The sequence below is a fragment of the Pelophylax lessonae genome (assembly GCF_965119305.1).
Source record: "Pelophylax lessonae genome assembly, chromosome: 12".
NCBI classification, from domain to species: domain Eukaryota; kingdom Metazoa; phylum Chordata; class Amphibia; order Anura; family Ranidae; genus Pelophylax; species Pelophylax lessonae.
In genome coordinates this window covers 107,551,200-107,578,769 of record NC_138779.1, presented here as the reverse complement: position 1 = coordinate 107,578,769, position 27,570 = coordinate 107,551,200, and the positions used below count along the sequence as shown (strand labels likewise).

At 43.9% G+C, this 27,570-nt stretch overlaps 1 protein-coding gene across 1 annotated transcript in view; it reads right to left on the bottom strand.

Moving 5' to 3' along the window:
• The window catches only part of MYADM (myeloid associated differentiation marker), a 53,806-nt gene extending 40,127 nt beyond the window's left edge, over window positions 1–13,679 (bottom strand). The window contains exon 1 of the mRNA XM_082273506.1: window positions 13,579–13,679. The gene's annotated coding sequence lies outside the window, so the exon portion shown is untranslated. The remainder of the gene's footprint in view (window positions 1–13,578) is intronic.
• Between the last annotated feature and the right edge of the window lie 13,891 nt (window positions 13,680–27,570).

Below are 27,570 nucleotides of genomic sequence, written 5' to 3'. Positions count from 1 at the left end.
CCGCAGCCCCGCATTCTCCTGTACCATGCCCGCAGCCCCGCATTCTCCTGTACCATGCCCGCAGCCCCGCATTCTCCTGTACCATGCCCGCAGCCCCGCATTCTCCTGTACCATGCCCGCAGCCCCGCATTCTCCTGTACCATGCCCGCAGCCCCGCATTCTCCTGTACCATGCCCGCAGCCCCGCATTCTCCTGTACCATGCCCGCAGCCCCGCATTCTCCTGTACCATGCCCGCAGCCCCGCATTCTCCTGTACCATGCCCGCAGCCCCACATTCTCCTGTACCATGCCCGCAGCCCCACATTCTCCTGTAGCATGCCCGCAGCCCCACATTCTCCTGTACCATGCCCGCAGCCCCACATTCTCCTGTACCATGCCCGCAGCCCCACATTCTCCTGTACCATGCCCGCAGCCCCACATTTTTTTTTGGGGGGGGTGGGGGGGCAGCATTTCATTCTTGGACCCAGGCAGCACAATGTCTTGGGCCAGCCCTGCTTACAGCCTATCATTTTGGGCTATTTTGCAAAATAATTTATACATTTTTTTTTGCATTGGAACAAATGTTCTCTGCTCTCCTCCACTCCTCCGACCCAGAAGCTTACACATACAAAAACGCTTGCAGAAACCCTTCAAACACTGTAGTCCTCTAAGGAGGTCATTTCAGATTTGTTCTCATAGCTAACCCATAGTTTTCTAGGAGCCCTTTGGTAGAAAAAAAAATAAAAAAAGTTAAAATTGCCCTCAAACCATTATAGTTATCCATTAAAATAACTGTTCGATTTTAAGTTGCATGAAGGCAAACTATAATGTTTTGGTCAATTTTATTTTATTTTTGTAATGTTTAAAAAATGTGTAAACTAACTTTAAATTTTGTTCCATTAGTTGCATAAAATATTTGAAATGAACTTTTGTTACCACGGTTACAGATGCAGATCACACAAAATATTTTTGACATTGTTATAGTAACCTTTTCTTTATCTTTAGTTGTTAGAAATTGTGGTTTGACACTAGTAACTTTATATCTCACTTCCCGTTTGCGTGGCAGTTTGCTGGTAATAGCAAGCTAGGTTTTGTTTTTTACAGTGGCATTTATTAAAGAGTTTTTATTCTGAAGGGGTTATTTTACAGGGCAGTAACAAATATCATAAAATGCCCCCTGATGAGGTCTGACCGGTACGAGATTCTTTTTGATTACTGTTGGATTCTGATTACTGTATTTTCTGGCGTATAAGACTACTTTTGAACCTCAAAAAAATCCCCCAAAAATGGGAGGTCGTCTTATACGCCGAGTATAATATCTCCAAGGTAACCTAAGTATAAGTATTACCGGTAGATCATGCAATAGGGGGGTCGTCTTATACGCCGAGTATAATATCTCCAAGGTAACCTAAGTATAAGTATTACCGGTAGATCATGCAATAGGGGGGTCGTCTTATACGCCTAGTCGTCTTATACGCCGGAAAATATGGTAGGTGAAAAGACAGTGTGTTTCTGAAGGCCTTCATCCCAGTTATACTAACTTTTCCTGTGATCAAGCACCGCTCCTACCTCAAGCCGGCCATTAATGGTTTGAATCTCAGCCGGTTCAGCAGGGACTGGCCAAGATTCGAACCATGTATGGGCAGGCTGATTGTACCGATTGATCAACTTGGGTATAACCAGCCTTTTGGATTTATAAATTAGATTATTGGCAGCGTCTATACCCCTTAGCAGTAATTGTGTGAACACAGTAGCCCTGCAGGGAGAATTGGCACTGGGTTTTACTGCACACACCAGTGGCCATACGTTCAAGGTGGGTCGCTGGTGTGAATGAGCCCCTAAACTATTTGATTACCTTTATTGAAATTATACTTCCTTTTGTTCCTATCAGTTTGTTAACTTTGCTAATTCACCTTATTATCAATTTACAGATCATTTTCCACATTACAATTTTCCTACTATTGTAAGTACAAGTAAATCTTGCTATTTTTCAGGATGTTTTCCAAATCTGTTCTGAACCAGCTAATGTCAACATGGAGCGCCGCACAGTCCTGTATTCTGGATGGACGTTATTTTGGAGAACTCGTTGAATCAGGAGCCACTTACAACTACCCACCAATTTCATTGATACGGTCTACCAGTAAATAGCATTTAAATTGTTATAAATAGGCCTAATTGTTAACCATCCGAAGAATGCACTAATCACCAGCAAACCTCTGCTGCTAGACAAGCTGTGATAGATAAACATAGCAGTGTTTTAGCCCAGCAGGCATTCCCCACCAAACCCCAAACAGGAAACCATTTGAATAAGTTCAGAAGTTTACATTGTAAATGCAGATCGTTAAGTTACATTTCTTACTGCATATTGTTAGAAAAAAAAAAAAACATTGTGTTTGTTCTAATGACTTTCATTTTTAAAATTTAGATTTTTAAATGTGTTTTTTTTTTTTCTAATTTCTTACTGTGGAGTGTTCTAAAAATTGATGCGTTTTGTTTGATAAACTTATTATTGCAGTTTTTAGAAACCATTGTTGATGTGACAGCTGCAGTAAACTAATTTAGCCTTCTGCAGGGATTAAATAAAACTCAGCTATGCAATCCTCAGTCTAAGTATATCCAGAGCAAAACAGTATATAGATAGCAATGACTAAATATGGAATGTAAAGGATGTAAAGTATATTTTACATTGTAAGCTCTAACAAGCAGGGCCCTCTGATCCCCATTTTATTTTAACTATTTTAACTGTACTGTCTCCCTTTATTTTGTAAAGAGCTGCGCTTGTTGGGGCGCTATATACATCCTGTATAATAAGATAAAACAGCTATTAACAGATATACCTTAAAGCGGTTGTACACCAAAACAAAAAAAAAAAAAAAAACCTGCAAGACAAAGGCATAATGAGCTAGTATGCATCACATACTAGCTCATTAGGTATTACTTACTCCGACACGGACCCCCAGACATCGCTGAGGGCGCTGCCATGATCCCTCGGCGTCTCTTCCGGGTTCGGCGGCTCCGGCGCTGTGATTGGCCGGAGCCGCGATGACGTCACTTCTGCGATTTTCCGGCAAGCTCCCGGCAAGCAAAACTGAAGGTCCCCACGAACCTTCAGAGAGCATGCGCCGCTCGCGTGAGCGGCTGCATGCACTGCAAATATCTCCTAAACCGTGCCGGTTTAGGAGATATTAATTGTACCTACAGGTAAGCCTTATTATAGGCTTACCTGTAGGTAAAAGTGTCAAAAAGCAGGATACTACCATTTTAAAAATCATCCTGAATTTGTATACTTTATTAAGTAATACATGTATTGAAGTTTAGGTATTTTATAGATATTAGCTATAAGCCCTGTCCAAAATGTGGGGGGGGGGGGGGGGGGTTGCATTTTGGTGCTGCTGAAATCCTGTATACACTTCCTGTCTACATGCATGTACTCCAGCAATGGCTGCATGGTACTAACTACCAGATGTGCAGGAACACGCAACACTTCCCTCAAGCCTGGCACCCCATAGTGATTGGTGACTGAGCCCGGGTTCACACTTATGCGAGTGCGGGAAGGCTGCGAATCCGCAGCCTGTTCCCGCATCGCACACGCACCCCCGGCAGTTCACACTGCCATATGCGATACACTGGGGGAGTCAATGTAATCTTAACGACACCCCCAGTTTGATCGCATATCGCAGTGCGATCGTGCAGTTCGCACAGGATCGGATCGCACAAGTGTGAACCGCTGTGCGATCCGATCCTGATGCGGCTTCCAAAAAGGGTCCCTGTGCGTGTTTGGTGTGGCTGCGGTGCGAATTTAGCCATACAAACTGTATGGCTAAACTCGCACCGCACAGCCGATCGCATGTAATGTCGGAGCAGTGCGCTCCGACATTACATGCGAACCCCGCACACGCACAAGTGTGAACCGGGGCTGAGTCAGAAATGGGTGGTATGGGTAGCTTTAGATCGACATATTCACATTCCCATGTAAAGCTCAAGGCATTTCAGTGACTATTGCCTGCAGCTTTTGGTCTCTGCCTGACACTCATTTAAACCTAAATGTATTGGTTTTCCTTTTAAAAATCAGCACACTTTCATTGAATGAGCAGTGTCCCTTGTGCTGGTGGCTACTCCTAAACTGGCCATAGATGGTTTGAATCTCAGCCAGGTTCAACAGGGCCCGGCCAAGATTCTAGCCATGTATGGGCAGGCTAAATGTAACCAAGTTGATCGATCAATCAACTTGGGTACAACCAGTCTGTCTGATTTTACATGCGATTATTGCTAGCGGCTCCATGGAAGGGATTCCCCCATTAACACTGTCTGTGCTGATAGGTGAATCAAGCAATTCTCTTTCCTGCTCCATCTATGGCCGGCCTTAGTTGAAATCTTCTGCCCTTCGTTATCCCTCGCCTATATTACCAAAATGGTAATCAAGGGATTAATCAGGGGTTAATACAAGCCGCTGGACCTGTCAGACACAGTTAAGAATGCCAAACCATGCCTGTCCTTTCTGCCCCCCTCTGCTATTCATAAAGGCTGTACTATGATTTCTATGAATGGAAAGCACTCTATGAATGGAGGATGGGTAGATGGGTGAAAGGTTCACCTTCTCCATTCATAGAGTGCTTTTCATTAAAGAAAAATATACTAAAAAGGGCCCCAAAAATCAGCAGACGTCCAATATAAAGAAACCAGATCAGAAGTGTATTATAAAGGTCAACAACTGTAGTAGCATGCTGTAACCTGGGTCACATGCACAATGGGGTTATCTCAGGCCTTTTGTGTCATTTGTAGAATCCTACTTCACACGAACACATGGATTATACACATAAATCTGCAACAATTACGGTATATTAAACCCAAAATGGAAGGTCTGTTTTTTTTTTTATGCAAGCCCCCTTCCCCTGTCATCCCAATACATATGGCTTTAAACAGATCACCTGGAAAAAACATTTCTTACCTATGTTTTACCTATGCCCCGGCCTTCAACATTTCCGGGAGGCATGTTGGACATCACTGTGCCTTACTGCTCACAATCCCACAATAATACATTCTTGCGCAGAGTTGGAGTGCATTATCATGGGATTATGAACTCCCAGTTCTTCAGGAGAGCGTGGTAAGGTCACTCATGCCTTCTGGAAGCTTCAGAGGCTAGGCCAAACAAATTCTTTTTTTTTTGTAGACAATCGGTTTACAAATGGCTTTTCAGTAGGGTTGCCGCCTCATCCCTTTAAACCAGGACACACATTAATTACAGATGTTCTGAGGCTAATATAAGGCACATAAGGCACTAAGTGATTTTGATTACCACCGTAATCAGCCACAGAACCTGTGTAATTAATGTGTGTCCTGGTTTAAGCCCACGTTCACATCTTGACATCATGTCAAATTGCATGTCAAAGCTGAGCCAACTACCGGCAATGGTACCGCCTGAAACGGTGCAACGTTGACTTTGTGGCGCCACTCCGATTGCTAAAAGTAGTTTCTGTTCTAATTTTGGCAATTTGGGGGGGGCATTTCCATAGACATCTGTGCAGGAACCGCACAGATGTTTGTGAAATCGCCCCCCGAAGTCGGACTGAAATTCCGGCTTGAAATCACGTGAGTTCAGCTGAACTTGCACAAATTTCAAAATGGCCTCAGTGTGAACCTGGGGAAGGGATGAGGTGGCAACATCGGTGACCTAATCTTTCAAGCATTGCCTTTGCAGTTGAGGTTGGAGACACTCAGGAAATGACCCATAGAGGCTTACCAGGACCCACTCTACCGGGGAGGACAGCAGCAGGGAAGATCCTGGCTGCAGGATGGAAATGCTGTGGCAGGCCGCAGCTTTAAATATAGGCATGTGGCCGGGTGAAGATGCTTTACACTAGGAGGGGGAGCCAGGCAGGTTATCTGAAAGTACGCTTTTCCTTTTAAAAGAACTCCTGTCTAAATACAATGAACTATATGGTTCAAAAATGAAGATCAATCAAATACCTTCAAGGCTCTGACCTGCCCAGCCTTGACATTTTGGGAAGGAGAAGTAGATAAACAAAAGCCCAAATCAGGCATTCTGATAACAGTGTTTTTGTTCTCAAAGAAATGGTCATAGCTTTATTCCCCTGAAACTGCACTGTGGCCATTTAAAAAAACATCCAAATGGACTTTATTGCACAATCAAGAATATAACTGAATATTGCCACATCTCTGCCACACAATTGTTCATATTTTGGAAAATGTAACTATCCATTGGCTGTGAGCTGTGATAATTAGCTAGACTACTTTAATTTTTTTATTTTAATTATTATACATCCTGATATAATCAACAATGATATATACAGTATATAAAACAGTTTGTATGGAAAATAAAATGTAAAAAAAAAAAAAAAAAAAGAATTATGTTAGCCATACCAGATGCAAAGCAGAGCAGATTGTACAATGGCCCGCTGCCAGGTATTGCATTACTTGTCCACTTATGGTCATAATCCTTTCCCTTCACTAAAGCTGATGTGACTATGATGTGAGAAAAGCTGCAAAGCTGGTGTTAAATAAACAAAATGAAAATCAACCCCATTGTAAGTGGCGGTGTGCAGGCAACAAAGTGGGTTTCCCTGCTGTATGTGCCTGATGAACCTAACAAGTTTGCCAAGCAGCAGAGAGACCTGCTAGCCAATGCTGTAACTAGAACCAGCTCTAACTCAGAGCTGAAAGCAAACCCATGGCAAGAATGTTTCATTAATACTGTATTTTGCAAGGCACATCAAAAGTGAATGAATGGTGCACCTCGCATCAAATATAGCACCCCTCCATCGCTAAAAACTTGAGTGCCAGTACTTACCAGCTTCCTGTTCACTGGTCCTTTCAGTTCCTATCTTACTATTGCCCCATCACTGGCCCTGCCCCTTTCTAAGTTACTACTGCCCCATCACTGGCACTGCCCTTTCCTACCTTACTACTACGTCCATCACTGGATCTGCTTCTTCCTATAGTACTATTGTTCCATCACTGGCCCTGCCTCTTCCTACCTTACTATTGTCCCATCACTGGCCTTGCCCCTTACTATTGCCCCATCACTGACCCTGCCGCTTCCTACTATACTATTGCCTGATCACTGTCCTTGCCCCTTCCTACTGCACTATTGCCCTATCACTGGCCTTGCCCCTTCCTACTGCACTATTGCCCAATCACTGGCCCTGCCCCTTCCTACTGCACTATTGCCTGATCACTGTCCTTGCCCCTTCCTACTGCACTATTGCCCTATCACTGGCCTTTCCCCTTCCTACTGCACTATTGCCCAATCACTGGCCCTGCCCCTTCCTACTGCACTATTGCCCAATCACTGGCCCTGCCCCTTCCTACTGCAATATTGCCCTATCACTGGCCTTGCCCCTTCCTACTGCACTATTGCCCTATCACTGGCCTTGCCCCTTCCTACTGCAATATTGCCCAATCACTGGCCTTGCCCCTTCCTACTGCACTATTGCCCTATCACTGGCCTTGCCCCTTCCTACTGCACTATTGCCCCATCACTGGCCTTGCCCCTTCCTACTGCACTATAGCCCGAAAACTTGCCCTGCCCCCACCTTTATTTATTTTTTTTTAATTACATTTTTAGAAGTTTTTATTTAGCTCAAGGTGTACAATAAAAAAATGGCATAAATTAAACATCTTGTGTAAGCAATGACACAAAGTTACCAACACTTGCTTAGTTCTACAATATAGGTGTTAGGTAGCTGAAGGAGATACAACAGCGAATGCAAACTTTTCACATGTTGTAAAATGATGATCAGAGAAAAGTCCAAGGAAACAAACATCACCCCCACTATTAAGCAGGATACCAAATAGTTATGAAGCATGAACCATTACACTCTCCTCCCAGAAAATCACTAGGTCAGGAGAAAGTTACTTTGATGGAAGTAGGACTTGTGTGCTTCTCCTTCGTAGGACCTGTGTGCTTCTCATTCTTAGAGGCTTATCAAATTTCTGTGGACAGCCTGAAAAGAGATAAGTCGCTTTGTAAAAGGGGGACTACTGAATTATTCAGGGCTTTCCAATATTTCATACCTGCCAACTGTCCCGTTTTTGCCGGGACAATCCCGGCAAATAGGAGCCTGTCCCAGGTAATTTAACTTGTCCCGGCCCGTAAATCAGGCTGCCCCCGTTACCGTTTTTTTTTTTTCAGCATCCAGTGGCAATGATTGGTGGGCAAGTCAGGGGCAGCCGCAATGACAGTGAGTGGAGCTGTCAAAATTAAGCATTGATGTTGGGGTGGGGGGGCGATATGTGGGGCCATGCCCCTTTGTCCCATTCATTGACAAACAGGCGCTGACCGGGTAGGAAGGTGGCAGGGGGCGGGACCAGTTGTATCCACTGAATGTGCATTCACACCGATGAATAATAAACTTGAATTATACACTGCTGTGGGTGCACATACAGTAGTTACAATTGGTCCCGCCCCTTCCACCTTCCTCCCAGGCCAGCAATGTATACACACCGCAGATGTTATGTTTATGCACGGAACAAAGGAGCAGAGCCCAGCATATTGGCCCCGTCCATCTTTGAGTAGACGGATTATAATTATTTAGAGTGAGCGGAGCATAAAGAGCATAAAAACCTGATTTTAAGGTCACAAACTAAGTTTTAGCTGGAGTTGGGCTTTATTGATTTATGACCCACATCCATTTGAAGAGTGTTCTCCTCTACCTATTGATTCTTTTAGAGCTGGTTCACACTACCACGACCAGAAAGTCGCCCCGTGACTTGAAGAGACTTGGAAGAGACTTGGAAGAGACTTGGAAGAGACTTGGAAGAGACTTGGAAGAGACTTGTGCACTACTTTGAAGAGACAGGCGACTTTGTCTGTGGGGAATGCCTGGCTAATCTCTTTCTTCTTCCTGGAAAGTCTGATAACAAGTCGCTTCAATTAAGCTAAGGAGGCGACTCCCATTGAAGTATATGGGACAGTCGGATCACAGGTCGCCTCAAAGTAGTACAGGACCCTTTTCTGAAGTCGGAGCGACTTCAGTAGTGCCAATTAAGACGGCACTGATTGATTAACATTGCTTTTGTTATGTCAAGCGACCTGGGGCTACACAAGTCGCCTCACAAGTCGTGCTAGTGTGAATGGGCTCTTAAAGAGGTCGTAAACCTCCAAAAAAAGTAAAAAAAAAATACAATAAAAACCTGAAAGACAAAAAGGCATAATAAACTAGTGTGCATCGCATACTTACCTTAGAACAAAGCCCCCACAGCGACGCCTGGTCACCGCTGACACGGCCTAGACGTTCACCCATCTGATTGGCCAGAGCATGCGCGCAGGAGCCCCTGTTCATGACGCAGGGCTCTGAAGGGACGGCATGGGCAGCCATTCCTTCAGAGCGCATGCGCCAGTGATGTCACTGGCTGCATGTAAGGTAAATATTAAACGGTGCACGTTTAGGAGATATTTACAGTACCTAAAGGTAATCCTTTGATAAGGCTTACCTATAGGTCCCACGGCTCTGTATGTCCATTCACACATGGAGTCGCGGCTCAGCCCTGCCTCCCGATTGGCTTTTAGCAGCAGCGGGAGCCAATCAGGAGTGCGAGTCCCCAGAGAGGCAAGGCTCTCGTGAACATTGCTGTATCAAGATGGGTCTCAAGTATTAGGGAGGCTGGGGGGCTGCTGAACACAGAAGGTTTTTTACCTTCATGCATAGAATGCATGAAGGTAAAAAAAACCTTGCACCTTTACGACCACTTTAACTACTTCCCACAAAACAACGTACCTGTACGTCATTTTGAGGCTTTAACCCTGTACTGTTTTTTTTAGAGCGGAAGGTCAGCTTTCAGGTGATAACAACCGATGTGACTAAGCAGCTGCTCAGCCGCTATCACAAGGAGCAGTAGGGGACGCGCCCCTCCCCCCTCCCACTGCCTCCCGCCACTCTGCCCAGTTCTCCCGTCCAACCTGGAGACCCGAACGACCAGCCAGCATAGACCGAGCAACCAGCCAACATAGACTCGAGTGACCAGCCAACATAGACTCGAGTGACCAGCCAACATAGACCCGAGTGACCAGCCAGCATGCTCACCAGCTGGCCAGAGTCCCGAACAAAGCCGGAATCCAGGAGGCGTAACTAGAACCTTCAGGGCCCCGATGCAAGAAACCATGAAGGGCCCCCCAGACCCCTGGCCGGGGCCCTTCCCTTCAAGCCCAGGGCTCTTCCCACTAATCCTGGGGCTCTTTACTCTCATTGCATGGCCTTTTATTATGGTCCCGCATCAGGATCCTTTCACAAGTTCTGCAGTGGGCCCCCTTCCTGCAATCTTGGGGCCTCCCCACAGTGGTGAAATGCCAGGGCCCGGTCGCAAGTGTGACCTTTGAGATCCTAGAAGTTCACCCACTGGTTTGCTACCGGGCCCCCTGGAGCATGGGGCCCGGTAGCGATTGCAACCCCTGCAACCCCTGTAGTTATGCCCCTGCCGGAATCCGCTTCCATCGGATCTCTGATGTAGTAACCGAGAAGCAAAGGTCATTTCTGGTTTACTCAGCAGCCAACGGCTTGAATTCAAAGTATTCAAAAATGCAGATTTTGGCGATTTGAATACTTTTAAGTGCAGTGGAGGGGTTTGAGGTCTTTTAGACCCCAGATCCCTCCATAAAGAGTACCTGTCACTGCCTATTACTGTCACAAGGAATGTTTACATTCCTTGTGACAGCAATAAAAGTGATCATATTTTTTTTATTAAAAAGGGACAGTGTAAAAAAGAAAAAAAAAAAAAAAAATATATATATATATATATATATATATATATATATATATATATATATATATATATATATATATATATATATATATATATATATATATATATATATATATATATGTGCCCCCATCCCTGCGTGCACCAAAGAAAACGCATACATAAGTCGCGCCTGGATGAAAAACGGACATCAATGCATCTTTATGTAAAAACGGATGATCATCCGTTAACATCCGTTTTCATCCGCTTCCGTCAATGTCCGTTTTTTGGAACGGATGAATGCCCTATTTTTCATCCGTCAAACGGATCAGACGAAAAACGGATGTAAACGGATGAAAAACGGATGGAAAACTGATACATTTTGACGTGACTGAACTGAACGGACCGTATGTGTGAAAGGGGTCTAACTCTAAACTGGTAACCATTAACATTTTTTAAAGCGTCGCCTGTGGAGATTTTTAAGTACCGTCTCCATTTCATGAGTGTGCGCAATTTTAAGCCATAAGATTTTAGGTATTTATTTACTCGGCGTAACATCATCTTTCACAATATACAAAAAAATAAAAAATAAAAATCGGGCTAACTTTACTGCTTAGTTTTTTTTTTTTTTAAATTCAGTAAACACCATGGCGAAAATACCGTGTGACATAAAATATTGCAACGACCGCAATTTTTTGCTCCAGAGTCTTTACTAAAAAACACACACACTATATAATGTTTGGGGGGGTTCTAAGTAATTTTCAAGCAAAAAATACTGACTTTAACTTGTAAACAACATGTGTCAGAAATAGGCTTCCACTTTGCCGCTGCTCACTAGAGCTCTACTGCGGCAAAGTGGCTCGATAACGCCTGGTGACGTAGACCTACGCCGCCAGACATTCCCCTACCTCAGCGGTGCGTGCGCGTGCGCCGCCAGAGGCTCGCTCCCGCTGTATTCAGTCACAGCGGGAGTTGGGCCAGGGGAGGAGCGGCGGTGATCGCTGCTGCTCTTCCCCGATCATCGGGGAATCGAGTGTGGAGATCCGCCTGCTTGTGTAAACAAAGCGGGCGGATCACCTAAGTGACAGGCAGGGTCAGATTGCAGGGTTCAGCGTAGCTGAACCTGCGATCTGTCCTTGTGTCACATAGTCCCCTCCCCCACACACGTCAGTAAGCACCAGGCATACATTAACCCCTTGATCACCAATAAAAATCAACCCCTTCCCTGCCAGTGTCATTTTTACAGTAACAGTGCATATTTATAGCACTGATTACTGCAGTAATGTCACTGGTACCCCCAAAAGTGTCAAAAATGTCAGTCAAGGGTCCGATCTGTTCTCCGCAATATCGCAGTCCCGCAAAAAAAATCGCAGATCGCCGCCATTACTCGTTAAAAAAAAAACAAAAAAAACATGAGTTTCCCTTAGTTTGAGGCGACCTGTGATCCGACTGTCCCAAATAACTTTTGCGCAAACCAATCAAAATACGCTTATTGCGATTTTTTTTTTTTACCGAAAATATGTAGCAGAAAACAAACTGGCCTAAAATTATAAAACAAAATTAGATTTTTACATTTTTTTTGGGGGGGGGAATTTCATATAAAAAAAATGTGAAAAATAGTTATTTTTTCAAAATTGTCGCTCTTTTTTTGTTTATAGCGCAAAAAGTAAAAATTGCACAGGTGATCAAATATCACCAAAAGAAAGCTCTGTTTGTGGGAAAAAAAGGACATAAATTTCGTTTGGGTACGGCGTTGCATGACCGCGCAATTGTCAGTTAAAGTCGCACAGTGCCGAATCGCAAAAAGTAGCCCAGACGTAAGACAGCAAAATCCTCCGGTGGTAAAGTGGTTTAGCGCCGGTTCACATAGGAGCGACGCTACTTTCAGGGGCGACCTCCGAGATCGCGGTGCGAGCAGCGCGCCGCGACCTCGGAGCGGCCGCCACGGACTTCATAACATTGAAGTCTATGGCGGTCGCCTCCTGGTCGCCCCAAAGAAGCTCCGGACCCTTTTTCTAGGTCGGAGCGACTTGTGTCGCTCCTATTAGAACGGGTCCACAGCTTTCCTATGGGAGGCGACCTGCGGCGACCTGTGAGGCGACCAGGTCGCCTCACAGGTCGCCCTAGTGTGAACCGGGGCTAAGTGGTTGGTTAACTTCTGGCAAAAATAATAATAAAAAAAACTAATAAATAATAATAATAAAAATGGAAGCTGTATATATTATTGTGCATAAAATCACTACAGCTTGTATCCAAAGTGAACAACACATGTCTAGTTAGTAAATTGCTGTATATAAACCTACGGCAGCGTCTATCCAAGGTTTACAACACTGATCTATCTACATATTATCACTGTACATATATTTATTGCAGCCAAGTGTACTACGCCGACCTATGCAGTATAATTATACATATGCTGTATTTACTGATGCTTGTATACAATGTTTACAAACACTGATCTGTATAGTATTGTATGTTTACATGTATAGCTTGCATCCAATAGTATTTCATTGTACATATACTTACTACAGTGTGTATGAAAAGTGCACAACACTGATCTACACAGCATCATTGTACATCAACTTACTGCAGCTGGCATCCAAAGTGTAAAACTTGTACCAACTTCTGGACACATCCCTATCCAGCACTACATGCAGCTACAGCCCTCATCTACACAACAAATCGGAATAAAAGAACTTAAAAAAGAAAAAACAAATCATTAAAAAACCTTTTGATTGAGCTTTTGCGCATTTTTTTAGCTGCGTTTTGCATGACACAACATTGATACGACATAACATAGAAGACTCTCAGAGCTCACAATCATAATTAATGAACGCAATCCTGTACAGATGTGTTAGCAGTGAAATTGTATAATGATTGGTAAGTGTGGGTGCCAGTACTCACCTTTCTGTCCCCTAGACAAAGCTCTGTACTCAGCCAGCCACGGGGAAGAAGTGAATGAGAACTACTGCGTGCTGGGTGGGTGCGGCTGTAAGACACATACATAGAGTCAAGGGACTGGGGGGAAAGTGTCAGCCTCCAGCTACGTACAAGACCTTTGCAGAGAATTTAGGAGTAAAGAGCCTTGTGAAAAGATGTAAGCATACACACGGTCCCTTGAGAAGCAATACTCGGTTATCTTTGTAGGGAGAGAACTAAGTAACTGTTCTAAAAGATCAATTCACAAAGATGGATTATTGTATGTTATGATAGTTTTATCCTAGAAAATATGAAATCTTAAAAAAGAAAAAAAAAAAAAGCCTGTTGAATAAATGGGCTTCTTACACACCAAATCATTCCAAAATTCAACGTCACAATTTTTTATTTTTTTGCAATGCATTTCGGTGCATTGCCATGTGTTGCATTAGTATGTTGGAGTGCTACTGAAAATGAATGGCACCATAATGTATCGACGCATGTAATGTAATGTAATGAATGGGCATGTTACTACAAAACAAATATTTTTTTAATTTTAATCTGTTAAATTTTTTTTTTAAATTAATATTTTTTTTAATTTTAATCTGTTAATTTAATTTTGAAAATACACAAATGGTGGCATGCAGTGCCATCTTAAAGCAGAGTTCCAGCCATGAAAATTTTTTTTCACTAAAAATACCCCCGGGACAGTCAGGGCTTGTACATTCCACAATGGATAGCCTCTGTACTGTCCCGGTGTTGTAAAATTTTGTCGGACCCGTGAAAAAATCGGACCTCGTCACTTCCGGTTATAGGAGTCTCAAGTGCGCATGCGCACCAGACATTATCTTGGTTTGGTAAACTTATAACACAGAGCGACCAGTTGAATGAGAGGAGGCGGGGCTGAGGTTGGACGGAAGACACCGCCGCGTCATCTGCAGAGCTGAATAGAGGAGGCGGGATGGAGGCGTGGCCGTGTAATAAATGCAGGACTTTAGCGACTCCCTGTTTTATTATCTTTACTAATTATCGTATTATTTATCCTTAGGATTTCATTACATTTACTATTTCTTATTTTGCATTATAGAAATACTAAATGTCATGAAATCCGAAGGATAAATAATACGATAATTACTAAAGATAATAAAACAGGGAATCGCTTAAGTCCTGCATATATTACACGGCCGCACCTCCGTCCCGTCGCACCTCAGCCCCGCCTTCTCACAATCAGCTGTCCGTTCTCTGTTATAATTTTGCCAAACCTCGAAAAATGTCTTCTGCGCATGCGCACGGACCACTCCTATCAACTGTTTTGTGACGCTCTGTCACCGGAAGTGACGAGGTCCGATTTTTTCACGGGTCCGACAAAATTTTAGAACACCGGGATGCACTTACCTGCAAGAAGAAATACTCACCTTTAAAATTTCTTCTCCAGCATTGCCAACTCGGATGTGGGCAGCTGAAGCCAGCGCGATCCTCTTCTGCGTCCTCTTCCGTGTCTTCTTCTCCCAGAATGCGCCTGCACCGGCCCCTCTCGTCACTTCCGGTGCGGCGCCACATTCCTCCACAGCTTCTGGGCATGCCCAGAAGCTGTTTAGCAGGGAATGCGGCATCGCACCAGAAGTGACGAGTGGGGCCGGTGCAGACGCATTGATTCCTGGGAGCGATGACGTTCAGCTCCCAGGAATCATTGCAAACCGGAAGTGACGGCACCGAGGGAGGAAGTGGAAGAAAGGTGAGTATATTTTTATTTTTCTACAATAACAAGGTAAGTAAAAAAAAAAACGTAACTATCCATTTCCTTTTCAGGTGCCGAAAAGCAAGTGGATGGCCACAAAATCGATTATGTCGATTTTGTGGCCGGAACTCCGCTTTAAGAGCAATATAGGCCCCCAGGCAATGCAGTGCACTGGGGCCCTGCCTACACAATCACCCACAAGAATAAAAATGCAAATTATCGATATGGCTTGTATATTTATTGGTACAGCAGTGCCAGGCTAATGGCAGCTTCCGTTCGGCGGCTGGGTCCAGTGAACACACACACAGGGATGGGAGTCAGACTCCACTGTTCTGTGTGTTCCTGTTTTCGTGGAGGCGGACAGGCATTCCTGCAGTTGTGACCTCCCCCTCCATGGCCCAAGTGGGCTGACAGCAGCGCAGGGCCGACAGGCGCTTGCCAACTGCTAAGTTCGGCGGTGGGATGCACACGGGAGTCAGACTAATGCTTGGCTGGGGCTTGGTCGCTGGGCAGGTGGGACCCCCCGGGCAAGTGGGGTCCTCAGGCAACTGCCCAGCGTGCCCATGTGGTAATACATCCCTGGTGGTATGGTAACAACAAATAGGTGTACTGTATACACATCATACTGTCAGAAAATACCTCCAAAAAGGTATCCATGCTACGTGGCAAATAGATACAAAGTCATCATCATGCTATAACCATTAAAAGGAGTATCTCTTCCTGGTGCAAAAGTATAATTAGTAGTAGAATGCCATATATAAACAAGCTGCCTAAGGCTGGCCATACATTATACAATTGTCTTATTCAATTTCCTTTAGATTTACCTTCAACTATGTAGTACAAGGGCCTGCCAGATTGCATACAAATTGAAAGTGTTTAGGTTTGACCTCACATTATATGGTTTTGGTAAATCTAAAGTAAAATTGTACAAGAAGATTGCATAATGTATGGCCAGCTTTAGTTAGGAATTCCCAGACCTTTTACAGTGCCTTGAAAAAATATTTAGACCCCTTGAAATTTTTCCACATTTTGTCATGTTACAGCAAAAAACGTAAATGTATTTTATTGGGATTTTATGTGATAGACCAACACAAAGTGGCACATAATTGTGAAGTGGAAGGAAAATGATAAATGTTTTTTAACATTTTTTTACAAATAAATATCTGAAAAGTGTGGCGTGCATTTGTTTCAGCCCCCTTTACTCTGATACTCCTAACTAAAATTTATTGGAACCAATTGTCTTCAGAACTCACCTATGGCGCTTTTCCACTGCATGGAACCGAACGGTTCGGCTCGCTTTTGTGCTTTTCCACTGCTGGTACCGCATGGTATAGTGTAGGAACAGTTCGGTACGGTACGGTACGGTACGGCGGTGCTTTTCCACTGCATGGAACCGAACGGTACGGCTCTCAATAACAGTACCACCTCGATTGTGGTTCCAAGAGGTACCATAACCGGTACCATATCCCACAATCCTTTGCATGCAGTCACTACTAGCCACTGATTGGTCAGAGAATCCCACCCACCCGTTGTTATCCCACCCACTTAACTTTAGTACTACTTTAGAGGAAAAGCAAACCATACCGTACCGTACCGAACCGTTCCAACACCGTACCATGTGGTACCAGCAGTGGAAAAGCAAACAGGGCCAAGCAGGGCCAAGCAGGGCCCAGTAGAGCTGAGCCGGTACTTGCAGTGGAAAAGTGCCTCTAGTTAGTAAATAGAGTCCACCTGTGTGTAATTTAATCTCAGCATAAATACAGCTGTTCTGTGAAGCCCTCAGAGATTTTTTTATGCCCCTTTCACAAAATTCTAAAAATACTGCAGCTGCTGACTTTTAATATAAGGACACTTACCTGTCCAGGGATTCAGCAATGTCGGCACCTTGAACCGACTCTTTAATCAACTTTGGGTGCAGGCCCTGGCATCTTCACTAAGGGCCCTTTCACATGGGCTTCATAATCCGGTCCGCCTGTCAGTTTTTTAGGTGGACCTAATCGGATGCTCCATGCACCCCTATTGAGCAGCGGATGTCAACGGTGACATCTCCACTGACACCCGCCGCTATCCGATCTGATCCTGTCCGTGAAAGCCTATTTTCCATCCATCTGGAGGATCAGATAAGATTGGATGAAAATAGACAGGCGGTCTGTTTTCATCTGATCTCCCATAGAGGAGAGCGGGGCACTGACAGCTCCATCTCTGCAAAGTAAGCGGAGACGGAGCTGTCATCTGCCTGCTCAGCGGGGATCGGCGGATCAATCCCCGCTGAGAAAAACTGAGTCTGTCAGGCGCACCGCCCGTGTGAAAGGGGTCTTATAGTACATTAATGAACAAACAGCATCATGAAGACCAAGGAACACCCCAGACAGGTCAGGGATAAAGTTGTGGAGAAGATAAAAGCAGGGTTAGGTTATAAACAATATCCAAAGCTTTGAACATCTCATGGAGCACTATTCAATCCATCATTCGGAAACGGAATGATTATGGCACAACTGCAAACCTACCAAGACATGGCCGCACACCTAAACTAACAGGCCGAGCAAGGAGAGCATTAATCAGAGAAGCAGCCAAGAGGCCCATGATAACTCTGGAGGAGCTGCAGAGATCCACAGCTCAGGAGGGAGAATTTGTTCACGGGACATTTATTAGTCATGCACTCCACAAATCTGACCTTTATGGAAGAGTGGCAAGAAGAAAGCCAGTGTTAAAAGAAAGCCATAAGAAGTCCAGTTTGCAGTTTGCGGGAAGCTATGTGGGGGACACAGAAAACATGTGGAACAAGGTGCTCTGTTCAGATGAGACCAAAATTGAACTTTTTGGCCTAAAAGCAAAACTCTCTGTGTAGCGGAAAACTAACACTGCACATCACTCTGAACACACCATCCCCACTGTGAAACATGGTGGTGGCAGCATCATGTTGTGGGGATGCTTTTCTTCAGCAAGGGCAGGGAAACTGATCAGAGTTGATGGGAAGATGAATGGAGCCAAATACAGGGCAATCCTGAAAGAAAACCTGTTAGAGTCTGCAAAAGACTTGAGACTGGGGTGGAGGTTCAATGGGACAATGACCCTAAATATACAGCCAGAGCTAAAATGGAAAACTTCAAAAACTGGTACCCACCCCCCCCCCCCCAACCAAAAAAAAATGTAAGTTCCAAAACTGAAAGAGGAGGGGGGAAGAGGAGGAAGAGTGGAACTTCCCCTTTTGGGTGATGTCATGCTTTAATCATAATCAAGGTTAATTTTTTTTGACATAGTGAAAATTTACCATCAACTGGTTCCAACAACGGGCTATGACCGTCCTGGCTTCTAGGGTCATATAGGATATCAAGCAATTTGTCTTTTTAGGGAAACTTTTATCCAGTTTTTGAAAGAGAGGGATCCATAGAGTTCACACCTGTTATTGAGTCACCAAATATGTACCAGTGTGTGTTCCTGGCCAGTGTCTGAAACATCAGAAGGAGGCCTACGGGTTCACCCTAGCAATCCTAGATGGGACCATATACCATAATCAATGGTGTTTTGAAATTGGATTCTACCAGAGCTGTATTGATAAAAATTTTAGAAAGATTATTGATTCTTTCTTACCACTCTGGTAGCTTCCAAAGCATACTGAGGTCTCTTTCCCAGTGTTCCTTGTAGGAAAGCTTACGATCCGGATCAGTTCAATTCTGTTAAAAATACGGCCTTTCACTGGGTTTCTAATGTAGCACTCTCCTAGATAGGTGCTAAGATAAGGTAAATATATTTGTGGCTCACTGTACCTAGTTGAGCTGCATTTGGTTGTTAGGCAAATTTAGTTCTGGCTCACTTTAATCAGTGTGGACGTATTTGACTGTTCTGGCCTATTCTATGTTTTGGTAGCTGCAGGATTGACTGCTTCCTCCTGGTTGGTCCAGAAATATTCTGGAAGTTTGTGGGCAGGAAAAGTCTAATCAGCAGCTGAATTTTTATACTGTCCTGGCCAATCCCTGGGGAGAGGTGCCCAGATAGTGACTGGAAGTCTAAATAAATACTCTGAGACTGAGAGCAGCTGGGTCTTTTTCCCTGAGGAAGAGATCACAGCCTAGGGGGGCTACTAGCCCCCCCAGGCCTTTCTGCCATGTGCCTGTGGGTGGTTGAGGCCTCAGTGTGGCTAGCTAGAGTGCTGAGAGTTGCTGAAGCTGACTGTCATCTGAGGATCTAGTCTGGTACCACGGGGTTAAAATTTCTCAGGGATATTGGAAGGAGACAACCCATTGTTCCAAGGACATTTGTGAGTACAGACTGGTGAGAGAGATCCTAGAGACTGTGGGATTGATTTACTAAAGGTTAATAGACTGTGCACTTAGCAAAGTGCAGTTGCACTCTTCAAGAGCAGTTTCTCCAGAGCTTAGTAAATGAGCAGAAGCTCTGCTGACTTCCATCATCCACATATTCGCAAATAAAAATTCAGTTTTTTTTTTTTTAATTTTCCTTGCATGTGATTTTACATTCTTTGCAAAGTGAAGCTTTACATCATTTACTAAGCTCTGGAGCAACTGCACTTACAGGATGCAACTACACTTTGCAAAGTGAACAGCCTATTTGCCTTTATTAAATCAACACCTGTGTGCTGTGGCCATCCCTCTTATGCTAGAGTCAGTGGGTTTAAAGGGGATGTTGTGTCTGGTGTCCTGAAGAGCTCAGTCTATTTCATTTTTAGTGAAAGGACTTTGTTTGGAATGTCCAGAGAGGAAGATTAATCTCCTCAAGTGGCTACTATAAAGCTCAGTCCATTGGTTACTTGTGCAAGAACTTGGCTCATAGTGCTGCAAGAGAAAGTTCAGTGTCTTCAAATCATTAATATGGGCTACTGGAGTATCCCACCATTACCCACTACCTATCCAAGTTCTTATTAAAGCACCATAAAAAAGCATACCCCAAAACTGATTAATGAGCCTGAAGAGTGACTGGAATTGTGTGCTTGGCTGTGAGAAAATTACTGGGAAAATGGATTCAGGAAATCCACTTAGCGGATCCTACAGGGGCAGCGCTACACTCGTTATACAGGAGCTTTCAAAAAGGGATAAGAGCTGGTCAATCTTTTAAAGCTTTTTTAAGTTCGTCCCCCAAAATAGAGGTAATCTTATTATGTTGAAACGGTTCAGAGGGAGGTAGTTGCAGTGTAGTTTTGTAGTATTTTAACCGCTTGCCGACCGCTTCAAGTACATATACTGCGGCGGTCAGCCCCGTGCAGGCAAAGTGGCGTACCGGTACGTCACTCGCCTGTGAGCCAATAGGGGGCGAGCACGTGCCGCCGGAGGCGTGCTCCCGCCCCCGCTTGTTCACGGACACCTCCGCGTGAGTGACCGGCGAACCCGATGTCTGCCGTTCACTCGTGATCGTCAGTTACAGAGGGAGAAAGGTAGGCGGCTAATGTAAACAAAGCCGCCTGTCATTCTCCCCTCTGTAACAGCAGAGATCATACGATCCTGCTATGTAGGACCTTAGATCTCTGCTGTTACATGAAAAGCCACATCCCTGCACAGTTAGAAGCACGCCCCTAGGGACACACTTAACCCCTCCTTCTCTAATAAAGTTAACCCCTTCCTTGCCAGTGTCATTTTTACAGTAACAGTGCATATGTATAGCACTGATTACTGTAGTAATGTCACTGGTACCCCCAAAAGTGTCAATAATGTCAGTCAAGGGTCCGATCTGTCCGCCGCAATGTCGCAGTCCCGCAAAAAAAAATCGCAGATCGCCGCCATTACTCGTTAAAAAAAAAAAAAAAAAAATGACAAAAATCTTTCCCTTAGTTAGTAAACGCAATAACTTTTTACCAAACATATGTAGCAGAAAACAAATTGCCCAAAAATGTTAAAAAATTTTGATTTTTACATTTTTTTTTGGGAATTTCATATAAAAAAAAATGTGAAAAATATTGTTATTTTTGCAAAATTGTCGCTCTTTTTTTGTTTATAGCGCATGATCAAAAAATTGCACAGGTGATCAAATACCACCAAAAGAAATCTCTCTTTGTGGGAAAAAAGGGACATCAAATTCGTTTAGGTACAGCATCGCGCGACCGCGCAATTGTCCGTTAAATTCACGCAGTGCCGAATCGCAAAATAGGGCCTGGTCAGGAAGGGGGTAAAATCTTCCGGGGCTTAAGTGGTTAAAGAGTGCAATTTATCTCCAGATAAGAAGTTACCTATACATAGCAAGCCCTTGTTCTCCCACCATTGGAACAGATGTGAAGAATGTCCCAGAACTCTGGGTTATTTAGTATAGGGGGTTAAAGGCATGTGTGGTGAACAGAGTTTTTTTTCCTTGTCTGGTGTCTCTCCTATAAAGCTAGCAAACAGGGAAGCCTAAGACATAAAAAAAAGGGGGGGCACAGCCTACTGGGAATCCACACAATGACTGTTATAGAGCCTATAGAGCAGAGATATGCAAACTGTGGCCCTCCAGCTGTTGCAAAACTACAAGTCTCATCATTCCTCTGCCTCTGGGTGTCATGAGTGTGGCTGTCAGAGTCTTGCTATGCCTCTTGGGACTTGTAGTCCTCTAACAGCTGGAGGTCCACAGTTTGCATATCCCTGCTATAGAGCATGACAAAGCTTCCATATCAACCCAGTGTGGAATTGAGCCTTAGAATGTGGTAAGTGCTAATTGGGCTTTTTGGGCCACTTGATGATATGCACAAGGTTGGGGATTCCCAATCCTAAACAAACAAAATGGTCCCTTACTTTTAGAGGTATAAACCATTGGTTTGTTTATCCCAGGGCATTTCTTTTGCCATATAAAGCAAATAACTTTTTTGCTAAAATTTCAGAAGGTCTTGCTTATATAATAGGGAGGTTTCTTAAAAAAAAAAATACAGTATTCCAATGAAGTATTTTTTTATGTCAAGTTGTAAAGTGCTGCGTAAACTGTCTGCGCTATATAAATCCTATATAATAATAATTTTAGCTGAATTATTCTTACTGAACCAAGAAAGAGTTGGTCCAGACCACATGTCTATGTCATCCCTTAGTTTTCTAAACATAGGTGGGTAGTTCAGAGTATTCAAAGTTGTGTCGAAGCAATGCTACCATACCATGGGTTCAGGTAAATTTATACTTAAAGGAATGGATTTGTTCTTATTTACTGTTAGTCACAATGACTGCACAAATGAAGTCAGGAGTTTCAGTAGATTAGGTAATGTTGTGTGGGAAGAGGTTATTTACAGTAGAATATCATCTGCAAAAAGTGCACATTTGTGCTCCTAGTGTCCACAATGAATGCCTTTGATATCAGGATTAGCACGAATAGCAACAGCCAATGGCCCCATTGCAACTGTAAATAAGAGAGGAGATAGAGAACAGCCTTGTCTCGTACCTTGTTGTAAATCTATTGGATTGGATTTATAGCCTTTACTTAAGATTTGTGCTGTGGGAGTGTGGTATACTTTAGGGCTTGTAATATACGTAGAAAAAGCTAAATCCCATGAATTCCAACACCAAGAACAAATAGTCGAGACAAGCTGTCAAACGTTTTGTGAAGGTCTAACCAAAATAATATAGCTTGTCTGGTCAAAGGGGAATCCCATTGTGAGTAAATCAGCCAAATAAGATTCATTGATCTATGTATTTGGTCTGAGGTTTGTTGGTGTCTGATGAATCCCAGTTGGTCCTTCGTGGATATAGTGTTCGAGAAAAGAGTTGCGTTGAAACACAAACATTTTTGTAAGTATTTTAAGGTCACAAGTAATCAAAGAAATGTCTGTAATTCAAAACTTCTATGGTTTGGGAATCACACTAATGTATGCCCTATCTACATACTTTAATGAGTGTGCAACCTCTCTCAAATGGCTAAAGTATAAGGCTAGGTGGGGCGTATCAGTAAGTCCATGAATTTCTTGCGTTAGAAAGCCTGTCCAAGGGATTTATTTGATTTCAGTGTTTTAATGACCCTGTATGGGTTCTGCATGTTGTGTTTTGAGAGTTGGGAGTTGCAATGTCTCCAAAAACGTTCGAAGCGAAGATGAAAAGTCAACTGAGGGATTTTGATAAAGCTTGCTATAGTATATGTGAAATTCTTGGAGAATGTGATGTGGATTCTGAGAAGGTGTCCTATCATTAAGTTTATGTAGATCATTTTTTATGACCAAAAAGGCTCAGCTCACAAAATAACAATGCATGTGGAATGTTTATTTCCAAGTGTTTTTTGTTTCTATTCAAACTTTTTTTTTTTCAGTTTACTGAAGCAATTATGACATGGATCTGCTAGATTTACTGCATACACCTTATTTTAGCTGTTCTGTTTAGTATTTTGTATGTAAATGTTAGTTCACTAAGATTACAGCATAGGATATTGCTTATTATAAACTGGTGATTACCGTGAGATTAAAATACATGTAAAATCTAACAATGCACCTCTCCTACTTAATCCTTTTTCTTTTGTCAATATACAACTGCAAGCATTTTGTTATGTCTGTTTGATAAGTGGCTATGTAGAATACAGAACACCCACCCCTTTCCAGATATGAAAAATAGGAAGATGTGTTCTGTAATCTTAAAATGGTTCTAGAGGCTCAAGATGTTTTAACTTCATGCATTCTACTTATGCATGAAAGTAAAAAATCCTCTGTGAGCAGCAGTCCCCACCACCCCCCCCCCCCCCCCCCTACACACCTGTCTGAGCCCGATTTTCCTCCAGTGACGTGCACAAGAGCCTTGGCTCTCCCCGGGGACTCTACCTCCTTGGTTGAGACAGCTGCAGGAGCCATTGGCTCCCCCTGTTGTCAACCCTAGCCAGTGAATCAATTAGGAGAGAGAGGGGTATGGCGGGCGGGCGGCTCGGGAATGAGCCTGCTTGGGTGACCCCACTGCAAGCTGCTTGCTCTGTGGAGACTTGGCAGCAGGGAGTGGCAAGGAGCATTGGTGGGGAACCCGATAAGATGTGGATAAAGGCTGCTCTGTGCAAACCTGCTGCACAGAGCAGTTAAGTAGGGATGGGTCAACCACCGACCCCCCCCCCCCCCGTTCAGTTCATAGCAGAACTCCCCAACAGGGGAAATGTTCTAACCCAAACAGAAAACCCCATGGAAGTCTATGGAAAAATCAAAAGGTCCCATTTTGAAGACTTATATGCAAGTAATTGGCTATAAAAGGGTAATGGGGGTCTGGGTACAGCCCTAGGGGACATGTATCAATAAAAATAAAAAAATAAATAAAAATGATTGTTTTTTCAGGAGCAGTGATTCTAATATTGCTTAAAGTGCAACAATAAAAATGTATTCAAAGATAGGAAAAAAATTAAAAGTCAGCAGCTACAAATACTGTCGCTGCCTACTTTTATATATTAGAACTTATCTGTCCAGGTAGCCCACAATGTCGGCACCCAAATCTGATTTTCGTACCGGCTCTCGGTGCTGCCTCCGCCATTCAAGGTAAGGGAACCCGACAGTGAAGCCTTGTGGCTTCACAGCTGGTTCCCTACGGCACATGAGCGAAGTGCGCTGTGCTTTCCAATTGACCCAGTGGCAGAGGAAGAAGGAGGGGGGCCGAACTTCCAAGGGACAGCGCTGCGGCGCTGTCTCCCGGAAGTGGGGAAGGGTACCTGTCAAAAACAGGTACTCGTTCCCCCCTCCCCCTAAAAGGTGCCAAATGTGGCACTGGAGGGTGGGGGGGGGGGGAGCAGCTGAGCAGAAGTTCCACTTTTGGGTGGAACTTCGCTTTAAATATAGGGCCTGGGGGGTCCCCTTAATGTACCTGTAAAGTGGTGTATCTGTAACATGCATAAAATATGCTACAGCAAATATGACATTTCTAAGGAAAAAAAAGTCAAACTCTATTTAAAATTACTCGCAGTTACATTTTCCAGGGCAATCCCGCGCTAAAATTAAAAAAAAAAAAACGCGTGGGGTCCCCCCCAAAATCCATACCAGACCCTTATCCGGGCATGCACCCTGGCAGGTCAGAAAAGAGGGGGGCAGAGCTAGTGGCCCCGCTCCTTGCCTATATAAGAAATGTCAAAGCACAGAGCGGGCATACGCTCTGCATACGCATATGCAGAGCGGGCATCCCAGGAGGCGAGAGTGTTTTTCATTTTTTTATCTTTCGGGTCTGGCAGACGGCGTGATTGACTGTGGATTTACATCGAAGGACATTATTTTTTATTTTTTTAATCAAGGATTTTTAAAAAAACTGTCTCTTGTGTTTATTACTTTTGTACACTTTTTTGGTGAATGGGTAGGGGTACTATGTACTCGATACCCTTTCACATAGGCGGAGGCCGGGATCTGGGAGCCCTTTTGTAAAAGGGGGCTTCCAAATTCTGATAAGCCTCCTGCCCGCAGACCCCGACAACCTGATATTGTTCGGGGGTAGGGGACACTTGCTAACCCCCCCCCCCCCCCCCGTTCCTGACCTGCCAGGCTGCATGCCCGGTTAAGGGTCTGGTATTGATTTTGGGAGGGACCCACGCCGCTTTTTTTTTTCCTCTCAAAATCTATACCAGCAGACCTGAGGGGGCCTGGTATGGACTGGGGGGGGGGCATGTAGTTTTTTCCTTTTTTTTTACAGGCACTTTTTTCACCTGTCAGTTGGAAACCTATTGAGAGCTGATGACTCCAAACTCTTAAGGACGCTGCAACTGGCTTCCCGGCCCCACGCAAATAACACTATCTTTATGTGAATTGCCAGATTTAGTCAGTGGCAAAAATCTTTGACTTTCTTTATCTACTGGTTCTGAGTCAGTGACTCAAAGAACTGAAGTCATAGGGTCAGCAGAAAATGCAGACAACTAGCATTTCGTTTAAACAAATTTTTATTAGGATATTTTTCAACAACTACAGTACAGCGAGACACAAATAGATTGGCATTTAAACATTAGTTAATCTCATACCAGGCCAGCTGGCAAACAACCACATACAGTAGATATAAGTTTAGGAGATTGCAATAACAGACATTGGACATAGCGGTAAACAGTGTGGGGAGAGAGAGCAATATTTTGGCAGTATGCAAACCACTATCAAATTATAGTGCAGTATTCATGAAGATAGCAATTTATGTGGAAGTCAAGTCATTCAACTGTTAGTAAGAAACCTAGTGGTCATGAGAGTCCAGGTCTTTGTAACATGTCAATAAAGCTATTGTAATAACCAATTGGAATGATAATGTGGAAAAGAAGTAAGAAGAACAACTTCACACGATTTGCCCAGGACATTCACGAAATTCAGACCAATGTCCCAGTCTGACTGTGCCCCAGGCAAAATTCCAGAAAATATGCTTTGTCCCAGAAAGGGGCGGACTGGGCCAGAGGGGTCTGATCTCCCATAATAAAGCCGCACCACTCTGTTGTCACCCGTGCGGTGCTGGGCTGCCCACATAGTAAGCTGGGTTGGCTGGGTGATAGAGGGATAGGGAGGGATGTCACGGGAAAACTTCAGCCAGCTACTGGCTGAGGAGGTAGCAGGAGGAGGGCTGCACTGCTTCCCATTCAATGGGTGCGCTGTTCACTGCCCTATTACTGCCTGTGTTGTGGCATGGAGCTGCCTTGGAAAGAAGATGCAAGTGATTGAGGAGAGCAAGAACACAAGGACAAAGTTTATTATGTTTATTATGGCAGCCTGAACTGTACTAGGATCTCGCTCTGTCTGCAGCTTGCTCTTTATCTCTATCTCTCCTTCCTTCTATCTCTCTCCTTCCTTTTCTCTTCTTCCTTCTCTCTCCCTCCCTTTTTCTTTCCTTCTTTCCTTCCTTCTCCCTCCATCCCTCCCTATTTCTTCCATTCTTTCTTTCCTTCTCTCTCCCTCTCTCTTTCTTTCCTTCTCTCTCCTTCTATCCCTCTTTCTTTCATTCTCTCTCCCTCCCTCTTTCTTTCCTTCTTTCTTTCCTTCTTTCTTTCCTTCTCTCTCCCTCCCTCTTTTTTTCCTTCTCTCTCCCTCCCTCTTTCTTTTCTTCTCTCTCCCTCCCTCTTTCTTTCCTTCTCTCTCCCCCCTCCCTCTTTCTTTACTTCTCTCTCCCTCCTTCCCTCTTTATATCCTTCTTTCTTTCCATCTCTCTTCCTTCCTCCTTCCTTCTTTCCTTCTTTCTTCCCTTCTCTCTCCCTCCATCCCTCTTTCTCTCTCCATCTATTCCTCTTTCATCTCAGACTCTATTTATTCACACCCCTTTTAAGCCATGCCCAATATTTAGCATAGTTTAAACCATTGAAAAAAATCAGCCGTAAAGGTTAGCCCATGCCCCAATATATGCAGAACACAAAAATCTAGAGATAAAGTAGGGGTT